General features: G+C 42.6%; 1 protein-coding gene across 4 annotated transcripts in view; it reads right to left on the bottom strand.

Moving 5' to 3' along the window:
* The window catches only part of LOC128302894 (dystrobrevin beta), a 39,811-nt gene extending 20,356 nt beyond the window's left edge, over positions 1-19,455 (bottom strand). For all 4 annotated transcript variants that reach the window (XM_053039745.1, XM_053039759.1, XM_053039767.1 and 1 more), the window contains exon 1: positions 18,580-19,455. The gene's annotated coding sequence lies outside the window, so the exon portion shown is untranslated. The remainder of the gene's footprint in view (positions 1-18,579) is intronic.
* Between the last annotated feature and the right edge of the window lie 64 nt (positions 19,456-19,519).

Below are 19,519 nucleotides of genomic sequence, written 5' to 3'. Positions count from 1 at the left end.
ATTTAAAGATATTCAAAAACATTAATACAAAACAATCTCATATTTTATTAACAAGCTCATATTTCGAGCAAATGTAATTTAATGACAAAACCAAAATTATGTTAACCATAAACATAATCAGCGCAAGGCTGAAGAACAATTGGCTGGATTGAATCTTTGGAAAATGATAGGTTAATAATTATTTGATTTAATTGTTAGGAGCCAGTCCGGTGGTGAATTGGTAGCGGCGCCGGTTTTCATACGGTAGGACCAGTTCAAAATCCCATACGGACCAATCCTCCGTTCGCAGGACTGACTATCCGACTACGTGTAAATAAACTTAAAACAAGCCAGAAATAAGGCATGGTCCTCTTGAGGTTGTTGTGCCGATAAAGAAAACGAATAGGTATTTAACTTTACTACACACGTTAGCTTTTTTCTCACTCCTCAAGTCCTTTCACAATTAGAGCTTCGATACCGTTATTTTACTAGTTAATGATGCTGAGTACATCCATCCCTGTCCGTTTATTGATTTATCCAGTCATTTGTAAATTTATAAACAAAATTGATAGTAAAATCACTTTTAAAGAAAGAAATTCAACACTTGGATAGCATTACAGCAATTGGCAGCTGATTCACTGGTGTCCAGTCTCTGAAACGCATGATTTAAGATGAGAAAAAACATTCTGACGATGAGAACTAACTTCATCAACTGCGGGTACAATTCAACGCCCGAAAATTAAAATCGTTAGAATAAAGCTTACCAGTGAAAACAACTTATAGTCCAATAGTTCTCGGATTACTGGTCCGGTACATTGGTAATTTTCTAATATTTTTCGATTTATACTTTCACGAGAACGATCAGCCCGTGTAGACTTTTTTAGCCCCTTTTTTAATCGATCTTGGCTACAAAGAAACCATCAACCATCCATCAACCATTTTATCAGCGGAACCGCGGATAAAATTAATTTGCTATCCTGCAGAAAAAGATGCCAAATGTTTAGTACACCAATGTTGTGACAAATAAGATATAAACACATTATTTTAGAGGATAGCGTGCATACCTCAAGCATACTTAAACCATTATGTTCGTTCCACTCAAGTATAAGCTAATTTCACTGCCTTTCACTATCAGCAAATGGGTTTCACTGATCAACGATCAATCACCGATCGGAGTCCGTTTAACATGGCTTGGTTGATTAGCATGATTCGCTCGGATTCGACCACCGCTAGAGCGGAACTGAGGCGTAACTGTGAATTAACAGCACACAGCCATCAACTGGCATGATTTAAACTGACCACCGGTGGGAACAACAACATAATCCATCCATCAGTCCAACAACCGGGGGCGCATGTTGTTATCGATGAAGTCGACCCGTGCAGACGGTTGAGTTGCAAACTCCATCAGTGGCACGTGCGGCATCAGAAGTGCGTAGTGCATCAGAATGCATTTCCCAAGCCCCAATGGCAATGCATGTCCGGGCTGCATGCTGCACGATTTCACGACGATAATTTTACGCTCCGTTAGGCAAACATTGCCCGATCGCGTGATGGCGTTGGAATGCATCGAAACGGGGGATGATTATTTGAAGCATGGTTTGGGTGGTTTGATTTGATGGTATTTTGTTTTGAACTGGAGGGAATTTTGGGGTTTGGACGGAGGCACACATGCATGGTTCACGTGTGCGTTGCACCGACTGATTTGACCGGCTCGGATGCAAACTTGTTGGGGATTTATTTTCATTTGTTTCATACCGAAAAGCTGTGATTTTCCTGTTCACATCCATGTTTATCACGCGGTTTCTATTGTTGCAGGATACTGTGCGGTTGTCAAACAATCAACAAATGATCAAGAGGCATTATTTTTCTCACTAAGTCTTTAAATTGTAGCATAAAACTTCCCTATCCATGCGGTATTAAAAGCTATTGTGAATTGAATATTACATGCCGATGCGTGTATGCTTGTATTATTCTTCAATCAAACATTTCCTTTTTTTTAAGGATTTACTTACATTTTTCATCCAAAACTCCGCAATGGTTTTAATAATCTGTTTTCTGTTTTTTTGGCCGGATGTTTATTTTGTAAGCGAAGCTATTCCACCCATAAAACCAGCCACCATTTACGATGTTGATGGGCATTTGTTTTTTTTCTTTTTTGGGAGAAGGCAGCTGTAATTAACGTTTGGATGGTCCGATATTAAGTCTACCTCGCGCACAGCCAGTAGTATCGCTACTCGGTTAATTGATTTAATGATAAAAATACCCGCTTGGTGCTGCCATTACTTCGCATCTACGATGTTTTTTTGTTTGTTACGCTCCCCAAGCGTACCACTGCGCGAGCGAATAAAACCCAGTCAAGCAGAAAGGAGAAGGCTTTTGGGGCAATTTGGGATACAATATGCCGCTCGTTCGTAATACGCGTTTTCCCCGCGTGGCAGAGTTTTAGCATCGACTGCTGCTCCTCTTATCGCCAGAGTCAGAACATCAGCACGGGTTGCACGGCCGTAGCCAGCGTGCTGCAAAAAGGCATCTGGTTGGACAAAAAGCGCAACCGAACGAGTGCGGCACCACACACCGAGAAACACCATCAACGTTCAAGCGCTGTTTAGTGACGACTGGGGGACGAATACTTGGGCCTCGTTTACTGCAGACAGTCGGCTGCCAGACTTGGCACATTTTTTGTGCGGCTTATTAGCACACTCGGTAGGAAAATTTCTGCAAAAGGTTTTCAATCCTTAACCACACTTTTCGCACATAAAAATGTGTGCAATTATGCGGCTGGTTGTGTGCCACGAGTTTTGCAGTAAACTTTCGCCACAAGCAGTCTTACTGTGAACGAGCGTCATTGGAGTTCTCGTCAGTAATTCGAAACGCACAAGACCAACAAAAAAAAGCTCTCCTTTCTGCTCGTTCGAATACGCACATCGGATATGGCAGACACCTTCCCATCTCCCATTCACCCTCCATTCAATGCTGGTCAGTTTCAATTAGTGGAAATGTGTAATGTTCGACTGGCCCTTCCTTCTGTGCGCGTGTGTCAGCCGTGTGTCAGAAAAGGATTATGTGGGTTTTATTTCGGGGGTGCCGGTGTTTTATTTTGGTTTGGCTCCAAGGACCTACACAGATGCCCCAAGGGTGCTATTGCAATGAATTGTAATGCTGGAAAAGTGTCGATGTTCGTAGCAGACAAAACGACACACCATATTTACGAGTAAAAGCACTCATAAGTAATGAATGCAAATGAAAGCAAATTCTTTGGTTGGAAACCGTTGGGCCCTTTCCCACATATAGCTTCCACGAATCAATACGGACGTTACAGTGTGTATGTTTCATTCCATTCCATCCGATTTCGAATTCTAGCTCCGTTTGCTGTGCAATGGACATCACCACCGGCAGGCGGCCCTTTTCTCGAAACTCGAAATGCAAAAAATCGAACGGACAAATAATAGTCCTTGCGATAGCGATTCCTCTGGGACGGCATCTGCTTGCAACGTTGCGTTGTACGCGCGAAAGGGCAGTGGGCAATAACTCGTCTCAAGGCTCAACTCTCAAGGCCCATGGCCCGGAAAAGCCTTGTGGTGCTGGTGTTTGTAAAATGGGAAAATGCTGTTCTGTTCTGTGTAGTAGAGCGACACCGAAAGGACATTTCGCAGCACGCAAAGCGACCTTTTCCCTAATTCCTCCTGAGTATGGTATTCTCCGAGGCCCCAGTGCCCTGCCGCCACGGTGGATAAGGAACAAAATTCGATCGAGGTTTTCCCCGCTCCAAGCGCGCGCCGGTAGTTCATCTGTAACTGAATTTTCCCAAGTAAGCGAAACCAACCAGCCACGGTAAGCATGCATACGATTGCCATCGATCATTTTCCCAGAACGGCGAACGGAATGCGTAGGTTTTATGTACGGGATTTCCCCCTCCCCCCTTTTTTCGATTCTGGCCCTCTCGGTCCAAACTGGTCGAATTCGGAAAAATCGTCGGAAAAGTGGGGTGGCCGGAAGGGGCGACGATGCGGGGCAAACTTTCTCATCCCAACCGGAACACGTGGCCATGTGTTATTCATTTCAGATAAAATGTGACATAAATCATGCGGTACACGCAACGTTTCGATGCTTCCAACATACCCGAAATACTTAGAGCCAAAGTATCAAACCCTCCCCCCACTGAAGCTTTTTGAATTCCAGCCAGCATTTCTGGCATCTGATAGTGTAACACGGCAACAACGGATTGCCTACGGATACGGTTTCCCTGGCTGTCTGTGTCTGTGTATGTGTTACGAACAGGACCGATTATGGACGACAATGTTTCTGTGACCGTTATTTATTCAATGCGTACAAGCTGCGTGGTTTTGGGGTGCGTCTTGCGCCATCTCTCTGACCTTTGGGGTTCACACCCGCCCATAGATTAATGGCGATAAAATGGCCAACTCTCGGGACTCGGTTTGGTGCGATGATAAATGTGACAAAAATTTGGCGGAACAAATTAGCGGGTTGTCGCGCGCAAAATGCGATGCTTCGGTTACATTATACTGCTTATGGCAATCGATTTAGATAAAGATTTATTTAAGCTGATTTCGTTTGACACTTTTATTCGGTTTTATTGCACTACCGTTGGGGTTTGTGAGCAGAAATTTAGCAGAAGCATTTGAACAGGTTAATGTAAAACCTCAATAAACCTTCATATAGATTGGCGGAAGTTTGACTTTCTTCAAGAAATAATATCGACCCAAAGGCATGCCCCAACTTGTGCACGAGAAAGTTAAGTGAATTTGAGACCAGATTAAAACTAACGACAATTTCATGCTCACAACACTCGTAACGGCCGGTCACTAACTCGTTTAGGGCTAATCGATGCCAGTAGTCTAATCCCTGCCCCAAAAGCCAATGCGCGCCCGTACGGATGATTTCGTCCTGCCCTCGGTAGCAAAATCGACTTGAGTTAGTACAAGGGGTTTTTGTGCAAACGTCTTGTGCAAAGGAGTGTTAGTTTTAAGCCCCAAGCTCATCCTGCTGCGGATCGAACACACACACACACAAAGAAGCGAGTGGAAGTGGAAATGAAGCTAACCGATGATAACGGTCAAACTTGCTCCTTCGGGAACTTTGGGGTGAAAAGAAAATACCCTCCGATCGTTATCAGGCCACGGAAGATGTTTTCCACCCGTGCCCATGGCCCAAGGTATCGGCAAAGGTTGGGTTCCACGGGTGGAAGGTTTTCAGATCGATCGAAATTCACCTTTTCCACCCGGAAAAGCATCGAACTGGACAGTTTGTTGTTGGCATTTCATCGTTCTAGCGTAAATTATTCAGCAAAGGCACGAACTCACATCCGTCCATAAAGCTGCATAAAGACTGTTTCGATGCGGGGAATGTATGTGATGGTGCAAAAAGGTGCTGTTGTGCGTGATACGGTCGTGTCCTGAAACATAATCGATCCACTGCATTCGAGACGAAGATTGTTTGTTTTAATAACGAACTCTTTGGTGTTTTTTTGGGTGAAGTACGCAGCAATACACAATGGCACGATCATTGCTAATCACGCACTGCACCAAAAGCAGACGCAATTATATCAGCACTTCTCAACCAACCACCGGACACCGACGGTTGATGGAAACATCAGAAACAGCACGAAAAGTTTCCCTTGCTCCCTCCTGCTTTTATCACGCAAAGTTTTAAAACCAGAACATTTAAAAAAGAGGTTCTTAGCTGTCAAATTTGAAGCGCAATAAAATAAGTACTTTTCCTTCTTCACACCATCATCTTGCTTTGAGAGTGTCGTAGAGAGAAAGAGAGAGAGAGGTAACAATTAAATTATTCACTTAAAACACTTGGCAAGCATTATGAATGATTGTTTAAGACATTTCAATTTTTAGGAAATCGATCAAGGATACAAAAACAAAAAAACAAAACAAAACTTTTCAACTTAATAATATATATTTTAGATTCAGGTCAATGAGAGTGCTGAGCACGAAGCGTACTTTTGCAGCTATTAGCATTCATGGTGCATGATTTCCATTTCTTTTTTTGTTCCATTTTTTTTCTAATACTCGTTCGTTTGTGTCTTTGGTTTCGTGTGTGCCACCATTATTGATCGAGGTCAGCAAAGTGTTCTCGGTCACACGAGATGCATGGGCCACACGGTGCAAAGAGGTGCATTATAATAATAATTCACGACAACTTTACCCATTGGTTTGAAGAGTGTTTTTTTTTTTTGGGCCAACTTTTGCAGTTTTCACGGTAGAAAATGCTTTACGTTCTGTGCCGTCCAATTAACCGGTTAAGCTAGACAGTTGTGCTTATGCAAAACTTTATTTTAAAATTGGTAAAAACAAGCAGACGTTATTGCTTAAGTATTTTCACGTTGAAGTTTAATTCTGGTTCTTGTATAAAATGAAATTGATTATTTTTATAATTCAGAGTATTTTAAGCTTTTTCAACAGACTATTCCAACAATACGAAAAGTTCTGCAATGTAGTAAATTGAGAAAGCTTTTAAAAAGAATCGATTTTAACTCAGAAATTAAAATAAATTCACATCAGCATCTACACATTTCACATTAATTTGAAAGGAACCCAGAAATAGTTCCAACTTTACATGTTGAGCAGTGGCGAACTTTCACTCGTGAGGGCCCTAAGCGAGAAAATTAACAGGGCTCTAATAAAATACTTGGTACAAAATGAATTTTTCCACGTATAAAAATCTAAAACAAAGAAAAACATTTCTTAGACAAAAATCACTTACTTCGAGAGTGATAAAATATATTAAAAATATATTATAAAAACCTTAAATATATAAAAAAAACACTCATCGAAAAATTAGCAATTCTGTTCTTCCTACTTCCTATAAAGATACTCAGAAGGATTTTTGGGCCCGTATGTGTGGAAGGACAATGGAGGATCCGGTACAGTGACGAGCTCTAGGAGCGATACGTTGAACTAATCGTGTCATGAGACTGACACCGGACGACCCAATCTGTAAAATCCTTTTAGGTCGTCCACATGGACAGAGGAGGCGTGATAGGCCCAAAATGAGATGGAGTGAAGGCGTTAATCCGAGTCCGCCAGAAAGACTCCTGTCCGCTGTTTAGAGGACTCATGCAGCAGTAATTTCTACTTAATTTTTAAAAACAATCGGTCACGATCTTTCTGTTTCTGATCTGCCCTTTATAAGCTACAATGACAAGGAACGAGTAAGTCCATTACTACTTTTTTCAATGTTCAATGTGGAAAACTTTTTCAATGTTCTTTCACTTCATGCTTTGTGGACGAGCCCAGGGCGGGTTCCTACTTGTTTGAAAATTTGTCTGACATCGTGGGTTTTGGGAAGTCTGTGGGCCTCTAAGTATACGCGAAGCCTTTGATATCAGCAGCCGAATAGGGTAGGCAGAGGACCAACGTAACGATTAGCGTGTTGATTTTGATTGTGTGAGCATTTACACGAGTTCAACGAGATAGCATTGAGCAACACTGATGCTTCTTGTGGACTAGATCTCTTTTAAGGTTGGGGGACCGCTTAGTTGAATTCTAGCGAGGATGAAAACACTGTAATTGCAGCATCCAACATTTGTCAGTAGCGAGCCAAGCTGCGTGGCAAATTAGAAGTGGGACGTTCTGAGCTTAAAGTGGAATTTTACCCCCCTTTCGAAGGGGATTCGAATGGCATATCTCTCGTTCTCAGTACCTCCTCTCTCCCGCAAGGATATAACATTCATATGCGTACGTTATTACTGCGCAACGGTAAGCTGAACCGTAATCGTAATGGAAACATTACTGCCAAGCTTTTGAATAGTGTTTGTCACGTTTAAGCTGCAACACCACATTCATTGTTTCCACCCATTGCTCCACGGAATCGTCTCGATGGTGGCGTTATAGCTAACCCCCGAAGAGTACCGAGAAGGATAAAAACCCAAAAAAACAAAGGTGGCGAAGTGTTTCCTTGGGGACGCTGTGAAAAGCTTTCTCGGGAGCAAAAGGCATCTCCCACCCCGTCCCAGCTAGTCGCCAAAGCTGGAGGTCTGCTATTTAAAAAACAAAATAGGTGTACATTTTTCATCTCGCTTACAAATGGTGTTTGGATGGAAAGCGTTTTTTCATGGGAAAGTAGCGAAAGAAAAAAATACACACTCGGTCGTTTAGAATTTTTTTTTTGCCAGCCTTATCCTTCCTCATACATACACGGTACACACTTAGCAAAAGCAGGATTATGAAGAGTAATGGAGTTAGTTTGCTTCCTCAGTACCTTTGGCAATGTGCACATAGCGCAAGTGACGCTCTTTTTATTTTGGTTTATTATTTTCTCCCTTCTATCATCAACCCAACCGAACGGCAAATAATTCATGAAACTGTGGAGTATATTCACAAACCAGAGGAACCATTTTGATGGGCTTTTATGCTAATCACCACTGTGCCGAAAGCGAAAGCGAAAGCGAGCTGGTTGATATTAAAAGTGTTGTTTTCCATTTACAAATGAAAGTGGCACAGACTTGTGACCAGCGTTTGTTTGTTTACAATTTGTTGCAGCAACTTTGCTTTAAACTATGCTTTAAATGTGTTACTTTGGTAAATATAAAAGTAAAACGAAGTGTCAAACTTTATTTTCCCAAGTGACGCGGCCTGATGGTTTAGCGGCGCCGGCGTTCACACAGCAGGACCAGTCCAAAATCCCATTCGGATCAATCATCGGCACGCAGGACTGATTATCTGATTTCGGGTGAATAAAGCCAAACAAAGTCAGAAATGGGAGGCGTGAGGATCTCTTGAGGTTGTTGTGCCGACCCGACTCCGAATAAACCCGACCTTGTTATTCGAATAAAAACTTAAAGTAAAACAATCATAGAAAACAGTCAGATAAGTATAGCAATGATGCGAAAATTATTAACGGTCATTGAAAAAGTTTGACAAGTTTGACAGTTTTTATAATAACAACAATTCATTCCCAATTTAGTTATAGTTTGGATTGGGTGATTTACTGGATTTACTGATGTAACCACCCTAAGTTAGATGATTAGCTTTGCGTACAGGGGAATGGTTTGCATGGGTGTTGCTTTGAAAGAAACCACCGGGTAGTACCATAAATTGGCTTGTTAGGCTTATTTTAACTATCGGAACAAGTCCTTGTTACGGTACGAGATTTTATTTGTGACCTTCGACTGAAGCATGAGACCATGCAACCATGTAATCACCATGCAAAAATATTGTCTAATAGCCTGATTAGTCTATTATCAATAGTCGAATATTAGCGAAAATATTGACTAATAGCCTATTTTTTGGGCGCCAGAGCATAGGTAACCAATTGAAACATTGAAAGCTTGTGAATAAAGTTTAATGTTCTATATTATCTTAGACCTCAGACATAATGCTTTTCGAATTAATTTTCTAACCATTTGATAAGCAGAATCTTTGTGAAATCATTTCCATCTGTAGAATTTGAAGGATAATGAACTATAATTGCGCATTCGATCAACTTTTTTTTTGTTCCCTACTAGAGGCCAAAGACCTTATTTTCCAACGAGGCTGGACGATAGCCAAACGATTTATTCCGATCCCATTGCGGGGGTAAACATTTCAATTTCCATAGTGCCTAGAGAGCAAATTTTACCTTGAACAAATAGGGATGGTGAGCATGTTTGAACAGTCCCGATCGTTCGCTGGCGGGTGATCCCGAACGGTGCACGCGGCTACGCACAATCGTCGGTGCAAATGAGAAGCAATCAGACACTCGGCCGCAGCCAATTTGATGAAATATTCACGAATCATCGTCTGATGGTGTCTGGTCTGATTCGGCACGGGGGATGAGATAGAGAATAGTTTAGGCATGGTCAACATTTTTTCGCTTTGTTATGGGGCATATGTCATACTGCTGTCTGGTGGCCGTATTGTTCGCCGAATGTTTGGCGCGGTTTATGGCCAAAATGAAACGGCATGTCGATGATACATGCTGTTAGCAACGATATGAGTCTCAAACACGCCAATGATTTATGGTGAAGTGCGGCTATCGTAAAGTGGCCACAAGTCTTTGGGTATCTACAGGAACTATCCATTTGTTACAAATATCTTAATTATTAATGATAAGTTTCTGAATATTTGCTCACCATACGAACGCAAAAGCTACAGGAAAATAAATGCTTTCCGCAAAAAAAAGCTAGTTAAGCACCAAAGCTGATCGATCGGCTACTTACTGACATTATGACAAACTACAAGCATAGCAGGAAACTGTTAGAGCGAAATGGGGTAAAATTTGCATCTAAAAATACACCCTCACGGAATTATGCGCCGTGCTCTTCTTTTTACCATTTCCTGCATCACCATTATCAACGTGCGGCAGATAAAGCACGTCAGAAGACTCTGTTACGTCTTCTATATCGACCGAACAAAACCCAGAACGGTCCAATGATGTGAAAAATCAAATTCTCCCGAGACTTCGTTTACCCATTTCTCGCTACTACCGAAGATGCAAACGAACGGCTGTTCGAGGTGTAGCAGCAGACGGAGCATAGGTGGGCCAAAACCGTTGTATTGCCGTGCGTACACGCATGGAAGCGAAAATAACACACTCGCTTTACCTCGAAGGGTCTGAAGTGCCGTCGAGTGTAACATTAATTTTTATCAATCCATTATGCGTGACGACCTCTTCCCGATTTGCCCGGTATTATCTACCCCGGGTCTGGCTGCCATCCAAGTCGATCCAATTTCCGACGAGCCAAGAAATCCGACCCAGAAACAAAAAATCCCAAATCGACGCGATCAAGTGGCTACGGTACGGGAACAAACCCGGATAAAGTTCCAATGGATTGAATCAGTTCCTGGAGAAGAATCGGTTGGCTGTGGGACAATTAACTGCTCCATACTCTAGGGCCCTATCAAATGGGTTTCAATGTCAAATATTTCGCATAAATGATTATTGGAACACATTTAATCGAGTGTGAAATATGCAAATCACAAGCACAAACAAGATTCAAGCGTACCAAAAACAAAATAAAATGATCATACAATAATCTCATTTGAATAGGAAATTATAATGCGTGATTTGTGGCAATGCAAACAAGCGTCATGTGCCGTTGAATTCATTTGACTAAAAAGCATGATTGTTTACATATTTTTCTATGCTAATGAAAGCACTTTAAATTCCTGATATGCGTAACATTTCACTCCATCAGGACAACATATTTGTTTGCATGTCTCGATTTTTTAGCATTGGAACTCTAGTCGTTTACACTAAACTAGAATACCTGATATTACATAAAATATTGTTATTCAGCTTTGGGATGTTTTATTTAAACATCCACCAATAAACAAACGCCTAAAACACTCCGTAATTCTAGTGTCAAATTAAATGTTTGTCCAAATATGTATTGCATTACAAATAGGCAATGGAAAAGGATATATAGGTAACGTACCGGCAACTCCTGTAATTTGCCGTCTCTTCTACTGCAGCAATAGATATTCATCCTTTCCAAATTTAAAATGTCATCAAATGCGGAACGTTTCGCATGAACAAAGCACAAAAATATCAGTTGCCGTTGCCGCTGAGCTGTGGTGACATTTCAATTTCATTTGCTCAAAAGCCACAACTGTACGCGGCTGACATGGCTGACATGACAAGCACAAGCATTTCAAACACTGACAAACAGTTCCAGTATTTTCGTTCGCATAAGAAGTGCCCCGCGTCTAAGGCATGTCCCCGGGGTCCAGGGAGTCACGTGGATACAAAACCATTAAGTTTCCCTCACAAACAAAAAGTTCCGTGCATCCTTCCCACCGTGGGGGTTTGTAGAGAAAGCTTAGAAAAACGATGCAAAAAAAAAATGTCTCCTCCACTGCGCTTTGAGGGGCATGATGAAATGGAGAAAGTTTATGAGCCACGCATTAGTGTTGCTTGGGGCAAAGAAAAAGCGTGTCCTGGCTGGTGTTGTTCTAGCACAACGTCACATGTTCTTTCTCACACAAATCAAAGCGAATCTCGAAAAAAAAAGAAACAACAGCGTGAGATGATTCTTTTGTATGTCCAGATGTGTTTCCATTCCACAAGATGCTTCCACTATTTTCCATCGACCCAGAATAGTTTACTTTGGACGGGATTTGGTCCTATTGTTTCGTAGATTTCGATATTTACGATTACGCACGAAAGCAACGGCACAGAGAGTTCCACACTTCCAGAACCCAAAGTACAACGTACGCAGGGTAGAAAAGATTGCGATTGTTTCACCCGATGTGCTATTTTATGACACCCTTAGGTTTTGTTCTCCAGAGATTGACATCATCATCATCGTCATCGGTGGCAGCAGTAGCACCCCCGGAGGTTGGCGACTATCATTCTCTAGGTCATCGGGGCCGTTCTTTGTGCAAACGGCCATTGATTATCGTGCCAACCGGCAGCGGCCACCGTCGTTGTTACAAACATGGATATCAAACGGGTGACTCCCCGAGTCCTCCTCCCCGGGGGCCAGTGCCACGGGACAGCGACTGCTTGGAATGAAGCGGAATTGTTGCAGATGAGTGCGATAACATTTTGCCTTCGTTGCACAACCCATTGCAATTTCTTTGCTGTGCATTTGAGCACGTTCAAGATGCGAATCGGTGGCGTCGAGCTGCATTTTTCTCCCTCTTTTTAATTGTGCACAACGTTTGCAGCTTAGATCATTAGATATTCGTTTAAAAGCACAAGCATTTTTTTTGTAGTGTTTTGTGTTTAGAAATCAAGAACGTTTCCAAGAAAACAGATGCAAAGCTCATCACATTCAACACTACAAGAAGCAAGATTTCTGCCATCAAGGACAAAGATTGTGACGCTGCCGACGGTCGACGGTTTGTTTGCTGCCGCTTAGCGTAATACAAACGGCACACCCAGAGAGCGAACAGATTAAACAATGCCCGATGCTATTGTTTTGATACTTTGCTGTGCGCATAAGGGTGCAACACGTTTGTCACCGAACGGTGTCTGTTGGTTTTCTACTGGCAACTGGCTCAAAAACCAACAAACGTTACGAATCTTGGCCAAGCAGCTACATCCCCCACCCCCCAATCGGATGTGGCACACGTTGCAAAATTCGGAAAGCAAGATGCAACACATAACGACCGAAGCTGTTGCCGCCATTTATCTTCAAGAGACTGATGCCGCTTTGTGTTTTGCATAATGCACTGGTTGTTTTACGCTGTACGCATCAAAGGGAAGCCTCTTCTAGGGCAGGCATTTTTAATAGTCCTGAAAACATTTTCCAACTCTTGCCAGAAAACTGGAAATAGGTCATTGGCCTTGTTTTCCTGCTGTACTACCCTATATTATTTTTTGCTACAGCACAGAACGTCCATAGAACGTCGTAATGGTGTTTGAAGCGATGGAATGTTTCTGTGGCTCTTCATGACGAGAAGAAGAACCGAGCACACCGGAGCGAAAACAGTACATGCCGCAGGGTGTTTTTTGCAACTCCAGTGTGTACCATCCACGATCAACATATCCTTTCCTATTTAGGGAATGTGCCTGCGTACACGTTCTATTACATGTTGCTTCCCTGCAACCGTCGTGATAGATCATGCAAACGGATGATGTACGGTCGACATCACAACCCTTCCGGGGGGCATTATTGAAACGTCAACACCGTGGCATGGAGGGAGTCAGTGGGCCCGGGACTGGGTTTTGATTGCCGTGTCTGTGAGGGGTGGTCCCCAAACCGTCGACAACAAAAGAAACAGCCGTGATGCTCACTTTTGCTGCCCACCCCCCCTGTACGCTGTGACCATCAGTGCGCCATTTTTCTTTCCCCACCCGAAAGGAAGGTTAAGTCAACTAATCAACCGATGTCACCAGCATCCATCGCCCCCGGGGGGATTGCGTCCGTTATCCTTCGGAAATCTCGACTCTCTCGGTTTTGTTGACGCGTCTGCAAACTGCGAGGCGCAACACCGAGTGTGGCAGGGAAGTTTAAATATTTAGCAAAACTATTCTACAGGTTTGGTTTGGTTTCCACCCGATTAGGGCGGGTTTTTTTTTTGATTCGCGAGAAACAGGAACAGAACCCTCTCTGGAGATAGGTGAGGTGATGTTGCACACCCTTAAACACCTTGATAGAACGGATCCTTTAACCGCCCCTCACCACAAGATAATGTATCGATCGAAGAAAGTGGTTGCGGAATAGATATTTGACCCAAGTTGGGTTAGCACCCGGCTAGCTTTTGTGGGTTGGAACGATACAAAAATTCGGACAGAAATCGATTTTTGTACATCCACTGATGGATTCTCAAGCCAATGCAGATCCGTAACGAATACGAGAAGGCACGAGTGTGTAGGTAATGGGAACGCCATTGCAGGTGAATTTTACATGATCGGCCGGAAAGGGCCAAATCAATCCTTCCTTCTGCTGGACGATTCAACAAGTTCCAAAAATTGTAACGTAAGTTGGTTTGAGGAATATCCCGACAGTAATCAAGGTTCAAAAACCATGGCTCTCATTCATCGACAAGCAAATGCGGAAGAATACTAGTTCCAGAATAATATGCGGAATTGAAATTAAACCGATTTTTCTAAGAAAGAAAGGTGAAAATTACTACATTCCGAAGTGGATTTCTATGCACAACATCTCGCAGCCTTTCCTCAACAGTAATTACGAAAGTAAAATCAATTCTTACTGCCCGCAAGTGATATTTAATTCGAAAAAGTCTCTCACTACATTTTGGATACCAAAAATAAGTAATTAAGCCTAAAGCCACCCTTGTTGGCAAATGTCATTGTGTTGGGGAGGCTGTGTGCTGTATCGCGCTCCGTCTCCTCGTATACACAGCACCACCGTTGCAACTGGTTAACCAGTTTGGTTAAATATTTGCCATTCCGATGGTGAAATAGTATGAACAAACCGTACGGATGTTTCCCAACCTATCTACCATTGGACCGCGTGTGTACGGAACGGAATCTTAACTGATATGTGGAGTATTTTATTTGCCCCATTCGGTAGGATGATAGTACACACGGCTAAATGGAGGGCTCGGGGAACGGGGAGCAAGGTTGAAGTTTACAATCGGCACTGGAATTCACGATTTCATCTGATTATCGAATATTTGAAGCATCGTTTGTGAGTTGGACGTAACAGCAAGCTTGGCAGCAGGTACCGGGTGTGGACCGGTTTTTATACAGGTTGGTTTGGTTTGTGTTTCATTTACTAAGATGCGGTAGTGGCAGCAAGGTCAGGATAACATATTTAAAAACAAGCAAAAGCCATGGTTTTGAAATGTGCATGAATTTTAGTTTGCTTCCAGTATGGAACGAATTTGATCTTTCTGGGTAGCTTTAAGCGCCCAACATGAATGTCGTTGTGTATTATTTCATTCAGTATTCTGCTTTTATTATTTGTTTCTGGGGAACATTATGATAATTATTTTTTCTCTCTTGTAGTTTAATTTTTATTCAAAAAAAAAGTCGCCAACCAGTAGCTGATTGTTTGATAAAATGTAGTCTTTGTTTACCTCTAACTTGAAGTATCCTTAATGTCAATATTATTGGGAAATGCCAGTAGTATACGTTAAATTCCTATTGGGTTTTGGGTTCTGCTGTCAGGGTTATATCCATTGGATGGATTTTAATTGTGTGACTTTTTTTGTTAAATGTTAGGATTCACCATTCATTTTGGTAGATCAAATATCATATTCAAGCACTAACGAGGTTGTTTTCGTTTCGTCATTTAGTGAGTGTCTTTTATACATTGAGGCGAGGCATGCGGGGTAGAGGTTGTTGCATACAAACCGAACCGAAATGCATAGAAATAGAAACACTACATGTATCACAAGTGACCATTTGTTCGAAAGCTCGGCGAATCGGCGAATATCTCACTCTGATTCATTTCAATAATTCGAACATATCGGTTTCATTGCATCCAAACCAATTATCCTGATAAGATATCTAAAAATTGTCTGTAAAATCTGAGAAATATGTAGATTGAAACGGGTACGTCATTACAATATTTTAAAATTCTATCAAATGTTCAAATATGTACCATATTTTTTAAATCGAAAATTCCAACCTACCAGATAAAACCGAGAGATGAAGTTGATGATTAATTTTGCGCATGGCGTGCACATTTCAGAAGACGTTTTGTCGATAAAAACAAAGTTGTATAATTCGGCCAACAATTAAGTGTTTCGTCCACTTACCCAAAGCAAAAGATTAATTTAATTAGAGACGCCCTTATTGTTATGTTTCTTAATACACTCTGCAAATTATGAATTCTAGGAGGTCTTCCAAATTCTTGTGAAGTTGGTGAAGGAAATATGAAATAAAGACCCTCAATATAATGAAGGAATCATACTTAGGATGTAAAGTTTAATTGCCCCAATAGTTGCTCATTGCAAATACCATCATTACATATACAACATGTCGTGATTAAAGGAAAGCAAAACATCGTAAAAACGTTCCTCAACACCACGGTTCTACGTAAAACATTATCTTAAGACGCTCAAATTCGGTTGCGTGTATCGTTTTCTTTCTTCTTGTAGGAACCCAAAACAAAAACGCTATCTCAGCTTTCTTCTGAAGATGGATCTATTAACCCTTAGGCGGTTGTCGCGGTGAAGTGTCTACAGAACTAAAACATAAGCGGATTGGTTTGGTTGTGTGATCGGAAGCGAAGAAGCAGCTTGACTTGGTTGGTCTGATCACTAATCCCGTCTGTTGAAGTAGGAAGAAGCGCTATCCATTTTCCTCAAACCTTGAGGGTAACAATACAACTAGTAGTGTGTCTAGTCAAGTGCACACTTGTCCGGTAACGTACCAGACATGACAAAACCTCCGACGGATGTATGGGAGTAGAGTAGCATAAGTATGTTCTTCCTGTTTTTGGAGCATTTATGGCTGTGTTCTTGAGTCAAACTTGTCCGAGTGGGATTATTTCTTTTCTTCACTTGTAATTTTGATTGCTTCTTTGACCTGCCGTTACATAAAATATTGGAGCAAGTTAGAAAGAATCGTAAAATTCTATGTGTCAACGGAGTTCGTAGCAGAGTTTCGCAAACGCTAGCATTCCCTGGGGCCCAACGCTAGGCGAAACACCCCCAAGAGCTAAGAATCATAAACTGCTGTCCAGCGTGCTGGAGTTGAGCAGGTTTTGAGCACGGATGGAGGTTGCGTAGGCAAATCATGGTAAAAGAAACCCAGCAAGATCTGTATGCAACGGCTGTGCAACGGACGTTGGAAAGGCTGGGGAAAGAGGAAGTGTGTGGCAGGAAAAACTGGTTCCACCAAGCAAACATTGGGGCGGACGTAAACCATGGTTCCGATCGGGTGGGAATTTGGAAACAAACGAGCCTTTTCACATGCATGCATATATGTGACGGATCGAATGTCTTCTAACGCCTTCAAGTTACAAATGATTTGATGCTGAGGAAGCATTTAGCTATGTGTTGAAAGAGAGAGAGAGAGGGAGAGCGAGAAAGAAAGAGAGGGAAAGCAAGTGAGTAACATAAAAAAGAGAAGAAAACGCTCACTTTGCTTTCGATCAGAGGGGGGGCGGTAAAAAGAGAGCAACCGCAACATTATAAACATCGAAACCGAATTCATCGGTCAAGTACGCAGGTGCGCATTCATGTAGAACATGTCGATGTGAAAGTGAAACTCATTCAATATGAGCCCAACAGCGTCAACGGAGCCTTTTCCGATACCTAAGCTTTTCCAGGGCACATTAATGTCAATGTCTGACGAAAGAAGACTAATGTTGATGTTGTTATACAGTTGGGTAGGTCGATGAGTTCTGTTTTCCAAATTACATGTGGCTACAGTGATGTTGTTGAATGTGATTATCAAAGCAGGCTATTATTCACCTTCAGTGGCCAACCGTATGAATGAATCAAACCATTCATGGAAGGCGTCAATGATTATCAGTGCAGCATGTACATTCGGCGCCGTATTTTTTTTTTGTGTGTCAGATTAAAGTAAATGATGGCCTTAACAAAAAAGAGATTCTTGTTTTTTGTTGTTTTTGGTATTTTGCCTCAAGAATTGCTAGCGGCATCAATAGCATAGGACGGTGCTTTAGCAGCGTAGCGCTTTTTTATCTTATCACCAAACCACAGCAAGCATTGACGTTTCACGCACACGCGCACACCGGGAGCCCTTCGGTGGAGCCTAAACGCATACACACACGCACGCACACTCACCGTGCACGGACACAACGCACAACGAAAACGCGCTACGCGTTGAATTGCGATGAATCAGGCTCAATGCATTCCCCCGCACAAACGCACGGTGTGTTGTTAGGGAATAGAAGTACTATTGCATCCCAGCACACAGCTGAGGCCCTGTGCAGCTTCATCCCGTTTTCACCCGGCTCAATTTTGCACGCTTGTTTCGCACGAGCCCTTTTTGCAGAGGCGTACAACCCAGTTGCAATTGGGATGAAAATAACAAAAAAAAAAAGAAAAGCATGCGCGCAGGGTGAAACGGCATGAAAGATCTCGTTTCGCTCTATTTCTTGCGCTCTTTCTCCATTCTCTCTCTCTCTTTCTCTTTCCACTAGTACTCTTCTTACGTCCGCTGATCCTTTTTATGTTGGTTTGCTCCCTGATGTTCCTGAGCAATCGATCGGGAAGCATATTTTTCGTTCTCATTTCATCCCTTGACTCAATTTACCTGTTTCTTCCGGTTGTTTCGTGTGTCTTTTTTTTCGTCTTCCTCTGCAGATCCGCTACGTTTTGACGGGGCTCGCTGGAGAATTTTTAGTTGTACCGGGGATTACTTTTCGGTTGTTCGACTACCTTCGATTGGCAGCCACTGTGTGAAAATCTGTACGGGAAAAAGCAGCAAAGCAGGCGCTGGTAGCGGTTTTCGTTACGCGTTTTACGCGTTTGTGTACAGCCGGGCCCAACTCATGTGTACACACACGCACATACACACACACACTCCCACAACGCACACTGACTGACGCACTTTCAACGCAGGTACTTCACACATCCATTCCGTTTCGGCATTTGCACAAATTCACCTTCACCTTCACTGCGCTTGGTACGGTAAAGAACGGGCAAGGTGCATCTATTTTTTTTTTTGTCAGAGTGTGACCATCCCGAAATCGATTTCCGGTCGCGGTACCGTACGGCTAAAAGGGGCAGATTGGTCCGCCAGGACACACTGCCACGCACTACAGGCGTGTGCACTACAGGCTTTCTAACAGGCTGTGTATTTTGAATTTGCAATTAATTTCAATTTGCATACCATTCTTCACTCGTGACCGTACCTACACTGAGGTGGGCTCGCACTGAGGTGGCTGTAGTTCGGACCACCGCCACACACTACAGCTTCATAGCGAACCGGAGCGAATGGTTGAGGGTAGGTATGCCTACAAAAACACGCGAAACTCACCCCGTGGAATGATCGATTGCAACAAACAACAAAAAACCTTCCGCCCCACACAAACACACTCGCAGGAAGTTGGTGGAAGACGCGCGCACACACCGCAGCAACAACACTTGACTGCGCGGTGGCTGGTATCTTCCCGCTGCTGGAGCACGACCGTACGCGACCGATGCGAATACTCGACTGTACAGTTAGCCGAAGATTCAAATATTCCGCAGAC

The sequence above is a fragment of the Anopheles moucheti genome, chromosome 2, assembly GCF_943734755.1.
Source record: "Anopheles moucheti chromosome 2, idAnoMoucSN_F20_07, whole genome shotgun sequence".
Lineage (NCBI taxonomy): Eukaryota > Metazoa > Arthropoda > Insecta > Diptera > Culicidae > Anopheles > Anopheles moucheti.
This window is presented reverse-complemented; position numbering and strand designations above follow the sequence as displayed.